The sequence below is a fragment of the Oryzias melastigma genome, linkage group LG21 (genome assembly GCF_002922805.2).
Source record: "Oryzias melastigma strain HK-1 linkage group LG21, ASM292280v2, whole genome shotgun sequence".
NCBI classification, from domain to species: domain Eukaryota; kingdom Metazoa; phylum Chordata; class Actinopteri; order Beloniformes; family Adrianichthyidae; genus Oryzias; species Oryzias melastigma.
The window spans coordinates 21635739-21643445 of NC_050532.1; the positions used below are offsets into that span (position 1 = coordinate 21635739).

A 7707-nucleotide genomic window follows, 5' to 3' on the forward strand; every position below is an offset into this window, starting at 1 on the left:
GTAAGGCTCAGGACCAAAAGACAGCAGGCAGCAGGAAGCGGAACACGGCGTAGAGGACTCGCGAATTGGGGCTGCAGGGCGTGCATGGAGCGGAGAATCTGCTGAAAGAAGATCAGCGGCGCATCGACTCCAGCAAAAGCAACGCGCCTGCTTCAGTGACACTCCGGTTCCGGTCCCAGCGGTGTTCCGACTTCAGACTCTGAGACAGACTCCGGCTTCGGACCTCAAGTCCCAGGGAGCCTGGTGCTCCTGTTAGGGAATCAGGAGGACAACCCAAAACAGGGCAAACACAGGTCAAAATTAAAGTGTTTATTAGGGAGGTAGAATTAATCAGTGGGCCGCCAGATGCACAGGTGAGCCTGAAAGTCAGATAAACAGAGTTATTTAGTGATCCTGGTTCCACGCTTAGGGTGATGGCGATCTCTTACTTAGAACTCCAGAAGAAGACGTGAGAGAAGAGCCTTTGAAGGGTCCGAGTGCAGGGCGGATGGTGTCAGGAAGGATGGAAGATTCCCCCACTGCTGCTGTGTCAGGATGAGAATCCACCGGAGGGTGAAGACCAATGTTGGGGCAGCTTTACTCCGTGTTGAGATGAGGGATCTGGAAGCATCACGCGTCTTCAGGATGGAAACGGAGGAGGAAAAACCAGGGCAGAAAAACTCCAGACAGGGGACAGGCTTAAACTTGTTACCAGGCCATAAAAGGGTCAAAAACATGAAAAGACTAAAAGTGCAAGGATTGTTACTAGCTGGAACGTGACTGATTCAACGAACTGGCAGGGTGGATGTGAAACTGAGGACATAAATAGTGTGAACACCAGCTGGAGCACAATGGGAGCTTAATCAGCACAGGTGAGTGAGATTAGAGTGGAGGAAGGAAGGGAGGGGTGAAGGAGCAGAGCAGAACCATGACAGCTCCGTAGCGGCACACAGACGGACACGCACTTCATAGCGGCAGCCGGGTTGAACTTTCTTCCCCTTCACACCCCCAGGAAAAGAGCTAAGTGGCCGAACTTTCTCCTGAACCCGCCAACCTTAGCATCCCCTTTTTGTTTGATGTTTTTAGTGGACCCCTTTTATTTTTGGATTTGTTATAATGCACGGTTCGGGGGTTGTTTTTACTTCACTTTGAGTTTTAGTGTGATTGTGATGCTAAGTTGGGTCGGGTGGGAGGATTGCGGCGTGACACCTACTTGTGAATCTTTTTATCTGCCTCGCCATTTGTTTTAAGGGGACACGTGGTGCTGTATGTTGTATGTGTATGTTGTATGTAAGACTTTTAATGATTGCATGTCCTTTTAAAGCTCGCGTGCCCTTTTTTATCTGAGCTTTTACCAAGCCCTTTTATTTATTTTTTTATTATTGTCATAATAAAAAAACGTCTGAATCCACACTCCCTGGCCTCTGCTTCTTGTATCTGGTCGTCTCCCCAGCGGAAGATCGCTTTATCCACCCTCCGACACACACACGGTCTCCACCGTTGCTGCAGGTGTCCGTCCAACTCCGTCCAAACGCGGCGAGGGAAGAGAGGGGGGATCCGAACCGGAACCGGGAAATAAAAACAGCGGTAAAGCTGCAGGACTTACTCCTCTGTTGCGGGGAGGGAAGCAACGTGCGCACAAGAGACTTTCTGAAAAAAAAAGAACTTAGCATGCAGGAGCTTTATTACAAGCAGGGAGTGACAGCTCGAGACATACCGGTCACCGAGAGGAAGCGGGTTTAGGCAACAGTCCGTCACGCTTGCAGGCTCTGTTCTGCAGCCGCACTGCCGAGGCACTAGCAAATCGTTTATGTAAAGGAACTGGAAAGTGAATAATAAATTCCCAGCCCATTTTTAAATCTGCGCGCTTACAGAGCCCAGCTTACCTGCCTGTGTACTTGGGTTCCCACTTCCTAGTTACTGCGTACCGCAGCTGAAAAAGCTCATCCCAGAAAGCGAAGTAGCAGGGCTTTTAAAAGCACCATCCCCCAATCAGCAAGTCTGTCTTGCTGCCTCATAATTAGTAGGCGTGTCCTACTCACCACGATCATCTTCCATTAAGGCTGTGATGCTGGCAAGTGTCTTATTGTGGGGGTCATTGAATTATTTTTCATTTTCTTTAAGGTGTTGCTATAACTGAATTAGTCATTGCTATCACACAAAGGTCTGTCAGGGCAGAAAGAGTGAAGTCATTGTTTCCTTAATCCTTAGTCATTTTAGGAGAACATACAGTTTGGAGCCTTTTTTAATCTCTGTTAAATACTTTTCATCTTTTACAGGATGTGTTGGCACTGGGAAGAGAGGAGCAGTGAAGACATCATATTCAGAGCAGACACCCCCGGGCTACTACAATCACTTTTTGACTAAATAAACTATTACTAATTTTTCAACATATTTATTGAAAATATCATAATACTCTGTAACAAAACTCTAGAAGATTATTATGACATAACATGAGCAAAAACAGGGAACAAAAATATGGTCCAAGGAAACTAAAGGTACAGTCACCTTTTGGCTCATCCCTTCAGACACTACAGCCAATCAGTTTCACCGCTTCACACAGGTGGTTTTTATGCTGGATGTCTGCCTTTGTAATATTGACCTGAGAAAACCTGATGTTCTAAAATTTCTTCATTTGAATAACAAAAAATGCATAGTTCAACAGTTCAACATGAAATCTGGAAAAAAGAAAGCAAAAAACAAACAAACAAAGAGTATTCTATTAATCACAAACTTAAAAGGATGGGGAGAAAAAAGGCTATCACCAATTATTCAAACCATAATTTAGGAAGATGTTTTAGTCTTTGAAAGGCATGAAATTCTCAGTCTTTAATAGATTCCTCGTACTTTTTAATTCCACTGAGAAAAATGGTCAAGAAAAGTATGTCATTTGACATTTATCAATACGATATTTGGCCTAAAGTGCAACCTGTCAAACTACCTAAATGCAGGGTCCCAGTGTCAATGATGAAATCACTGAAAGAAGACCTGAGGAGTCTTGTAGACAGATGTATCATAACAACAGTGGAACACAGTACGGAATGGATCAGTGACATGGTGACAGTGCAGAGACCGAAGGGCAGGCCCAGAATATGTGTCGACCTGAAATCGCTTGAAGTGTAAAAGCAAAGTCATTTTCCTTTGCCTACAATAGATGACATATTGATAGATGAGGAAAGCTATGGTCTTCACAGTATGTGACGTGAAACGTGGCTTTTGGCACGTGAACCTCATGGAGGAGTCAAGTCAGCTTACAACATTCCCAATGAAATGTGGTCGTTTTCATTGGCTGACAATGCCGATGAGGATCAGCCCAACTCCAGAGGTTTTTCAGTGCAAACTGATGCAAGCATTGGAGAAGTGTGGATGATGAAGGGGCATGGTGGAGACTTCCACCATGCCCCTCCATCATCCACATTACCAGCATTCACCCAGTACGTCTGGTGTCTCCCCAGAGAGAACAAAACCCTGGACCTCCTGTATGTCAACTCCAAGGAGGCATACACCTCTACAGCCCCCCTCCCCCCGGGAAGCTCTGAGCATAACCTGGTTCATCATCAAGATTACCACTGGCTCTTAAGGCCGGATCTAGGCAATGGCAAGGTGGGCCAACTCTTCCCCAAATGCCAGGACTGCCCCCACAAACATGACGCCATGCAAACAAGAAAAACAGACCATTGTCTGCTCTCTCTGGCTCCCAACGAAAATAACTGTTAGTGCTGATTGGTAGATACAAGGGAGGGCGTGGCCTCTTGCTTCACTTCTGGTCCTCTCTCATTCTGTCGCTCATGCAGCAGCATAGAAGTAAAGGCTGGTTTATACTTCCACGCGATTCGTAATCGCTGGTGTCCCAGTGGTTGCACGGCTATCGGAGCAAACTCGCTTCAGTCGCATCAGAATGCTACACCTGCTGGTGACATCACCCGCGACTGGAATGTTACACCTGGTGTGCAAGCAAAAATATCTTTAAACATTGAAAATGATGAAAGTTACTAAAGAAGTTAAGAAATACCAAACTTCACACTGAGAGAGACAGAGAGTGGACAACTAGACAGGAAATAGAGCAAGTTGCTGGAAAAACATCTTTTTTCTTATATCTTACAGCACTAGAGAGTGCAATTTGTTAGTTTTTTAATTGAATTTGGCTGTCTTTGTATTAGCTGGTTCTGTTTAGCGAACAAATTCATCACTTCCTCCTCTGCCTTTCATGAACCTCCGTGCTCACAGATCCTGCAAATCTCTGAGCGGGATGCTGGTCATGTTAAAAATAAATGCTAAACACGATCGCGTTGCTTGAAAAGTATTAACACCAGTCAGAAGTACATCGCTGTTATAGCGGAGAGTCGCAATCAAATCCAGCCAACATTAGTATGAACGAGACCGCGAGATTGTGGATGCGACGCGAGCGACTACGAATCGCGTGGAGGTATTAACCAGCCTTAACACACTTCTCAGCAACAGAGCTCTTCTGCCTTTTATTGCTGAAATTATTTGATCATCCGTAATTTTAACTCTTTCTTTTCCTCGTTCTATTGCTCTCTGTGTTCTAGTTTTGAGGAAAAAGCGAGAAACGAGTTGACAATGCACAGTTTTATGGTTGCTAACGCTATTTGTTGCAGTGAAGCTAACAGTACCGGGGCATTGGGTGTGTTTGAGATGACTCAGCAGCAGCATCGGTGAGACCAGGTGGCTGCAGGCGGGGGCGGAGAAAGGCGCCTGGAAAGATGGACTTCACCAGAACAGGAAGTCGGGGTTGTCCTTAACATTCAGATGAATTTGAATATGCCTCTCCTCCTTAGTATAAACGTTACTATTATGGTTTTCATAATACTTGCTTTACAACTCTCAACAGATGAGAAATAGTCGCTGGGTTAATTTAATGTCCCTGAGAAATAAATAAATTGAAACTAAAGTTAACTTTTAAAGGCAACAATAACATATAACTACAGATGATTTTAAATCATGTTTATGTTTACATCAGTGATTTACTACAATGTATTACTGAAAAATAAACTCATGTCTATAAAGAAAATGTATTATAATGATGTTTAAAGAATGATCCTGAACTACGTAGCAGCATTTCAGTCATAGACTGTAAAAATAATGGACTGAGCAAGCAATGAGGTTCCCCATTGTAAATGCATTACTTCCTCTCCTCGCGAAAGTAGGCTGCCACTTTCACCGTCAATTCCTGAAACGGATACCGCCATTTGCAACCCATCTTCAGCGTTTGGTCTGAGTCATAGCTGAGTCATGGAATCTACAGGAAGTACTGTCGCCAATCAGGAGTGAGTTTATTGTAACCGTCTGCCTCTTTCCACGCCTCGACCACGAGACCGCGGATGTGAACAGCTTCTACTTTAATCACGGCGGCTCGGGAGAATTGTACAAGTCATTGTTGAAGCCTTTGAGGGAGAACCATTCCAACATTTGATTCTGTCAGCGGTCCTTTTGGATTTACTTACATTTATTCCTTTTTGTCGAGGTAAAAGGATCATTTGGGTGACGCCGTGCCCGAACTGCATGTGTCCCCCTCGCGCGCACCGCAGCGTTACTTCACATGCGCTGCCACGTTACAGTCTGATCAGATGCACGTCAGAAGCACGTTCAGCAGCATTTAAAATAAATAACCATCCTATCAAGTGAACAGCTGGATATTTTTTCTGTTTGAAAATACGACCGGGTCCTTTCAAGTCTGTCTCGCGCTCCTCAGATGGCTGCGTCTAATTCAGGCTGAAGCTGGAAAAGTGCGGCGAAGATGAAACTTTGGTTGGTGGTTTTATGCGCATATATGCAACTTAGAATTTATAAGCTAAAACTAAAACAGTGAAAAAAAGAAAAATGAACGTTTAACAAAAAAGTCCAAAGCACATTACCTCAGACGTGAAATATATTTCTACAGAGTAAATCCTCATCTAAAAAGTCCAAAGCACATAACCTCAGAGTGAAATCTATTTCTACAGAGTAAACCCTCATCTAAAAATGTCGACAGCATGCGCCTCTTGTTGTTTTAAACTGCTGCATCCGTACATTCCATTGAGGAAAACAACAGTAGAACAATGACTGGTAGGTACATTGTTGAATTGTAAAGTAGGTGTTAAAAGGTCTTCACAGACCCATTGATGAAGTCTGCTCCCATTGGCTACCCGTCATCTGTCAATCAAACCCCCCCACACGTTCGACGTCAGACCCACAAACGCTTATTGAGCCATCTGATTGGTCAATTTATAACTCTAATAACTTGTGATAATAGAAAAAAATCTTTAAAAAAATTTAGAATTAGAAAAAATGAGTTAAGCAGAAAGCAGCAGAGGAAGAATGATTATTCTGACATATAAAATGACTGAGAAATAACTGTCTGTTTCTCAATGTAAGTCAATGGGACTTTGGCCTTTTTGCAACCCAGTGGTACTTCCTATATGGAACACGGAAGGAGGGGGGCTTGCTCTGTCCAGTTATTTTATATACAGTCTATGATTTCAGATGCTGGATCTGAAGCCATTTCCTTCTGATGAAAATAAATTGTGTTATCACCAAAGATATGTTCTGACATGGATTTTTCACAATTTTAAAACATGAATCAATGGTTTCTGCACTAACAGCCTGTTGGTTTGGTACATTGATGATTACTAAAAGAGATTTTCTTTTTATAATCTGCTACAAAGAAAGCATGTTGGCTGTTTTGATAATTTATATAATTTAGTATTTATACACTAAACTTAAATAAATTAATAAAAGTGACAGAAAATAGACATAATAAATAAATAAATAAATAAAAGACGACAAAGAAGCAAAATAAGTAGCTAAACAGAACATTAAAATAAGTAAATAAAAAGAAAAAAAAAGTGCATTTTAAAACACAAAACTAAACCAAGCATTAACTTTAAAGCAATTTAAAAAATTACTCAACGTAAGTAATAAACAAATTTTAAAAATGTTCTAAAATAGACAGAAAAGAGACGGACAGGCATACAGACTTTTGATCCAGATGTCAGCTCAGATGAGGAAGTGAAGATCTTCATGGACCAAACTTCCTCCAAAATCCTGATTCTTTCTCCTTCCAGTTCACCATAGACTCTTTTAGCTAATTCTCCAATGTTTATTGACGTTGCTGTGATCAATACATTCAATCCATTGGTTTCTCAGAGGAGAGTTCTTGGGAGAATAATGAAAGTTAACATGAAAATGCTCTCTCATTGATGTACAACACCCCCCCTCCCTCATATTCTGTTTGCACCCCCAACAGGGGCTGACTAGATCCGGCCCTGCTGGCTTTGTGGAGAAATCGAGGGTTGGTTTTAGTCTGGGGATGGAGCTGTCAGAGCAGGCTCTTCCTGGAGGGAGCGTGTTACGGTCCCAATAGGCACTCCGGCCTCAGTCAAGGGGTAGGAGGGGACCATAACACATGAGACTGGACACCAAGAGGATAAGGAACACAGTTTTATTAAAGAAAACAACTGTGTCCTGTAAAGAAAGAAAATGAAATGATTAGTGTGCTGGTAAAAATATCCTCTAGCTTAAATAGGCAGGCAGGTGTTAATCAGGATGATTGGTCCCCACCTGCCAGGGGAGCAGAATGACAGGGCAAGGGATGAAGCACATCAGCAGCCATAACAGAGCTGTTGTCATCGTCGGCACGTTTCCAACCGCTCGTTTTCGTGGGTATGGGAGGGGCTGCTGCAGACAGCGCAGGTTTTTAGAGGATTACTTTTAAATGCATGTACAGAT

The 7707-nt window shown here is 43.0% G+C and overlaps 2 long non-coding RNA genes across 3 annotated transcripts; both read right to left on the reverse strand.

Moving 5' to 3' along the window:
* Positions 1 to 294: 294 nt before the first annotated feature.
* On the reverse strand, positions 295 to 1207 carry LOC118600290. Its single transcript, XR_004949914.1, has 2 exons — positions 429 to 1207; positions 295 to 359 (listed from the first exon to the last, which is right to left on the reverse strand). It is a non-coding gene; the product is annotated as an uncharacterized LOC118600290 (long non-coding RNA).
* An 81-nt stretch (positions 1208 to 1288) lies between these two features.
* LOC112154800 lies at positions 1289 to 1922 on the reverse strand. 2 transcript variants are annotated; one of them, XR_004949913.1, is made up of 3 exons: positions 1866 to 1922; positions 1697 to 1775; positions 1289 to 1629 (listed from the first exon to the last, which is right to left on the reverse strand). It is a non-coding gene; the product is annotated as an uncharacterized LOC112154800 (long non-coding RNA). The 2 variants fall into 2 exon arrangements; XR_002920708.2 differs by having other exon boundaries at positions 1697 to 1800; positions 1866 to 1916.
* Positions 1923 to 7707: the final 5785 nt, after the last annotated feature.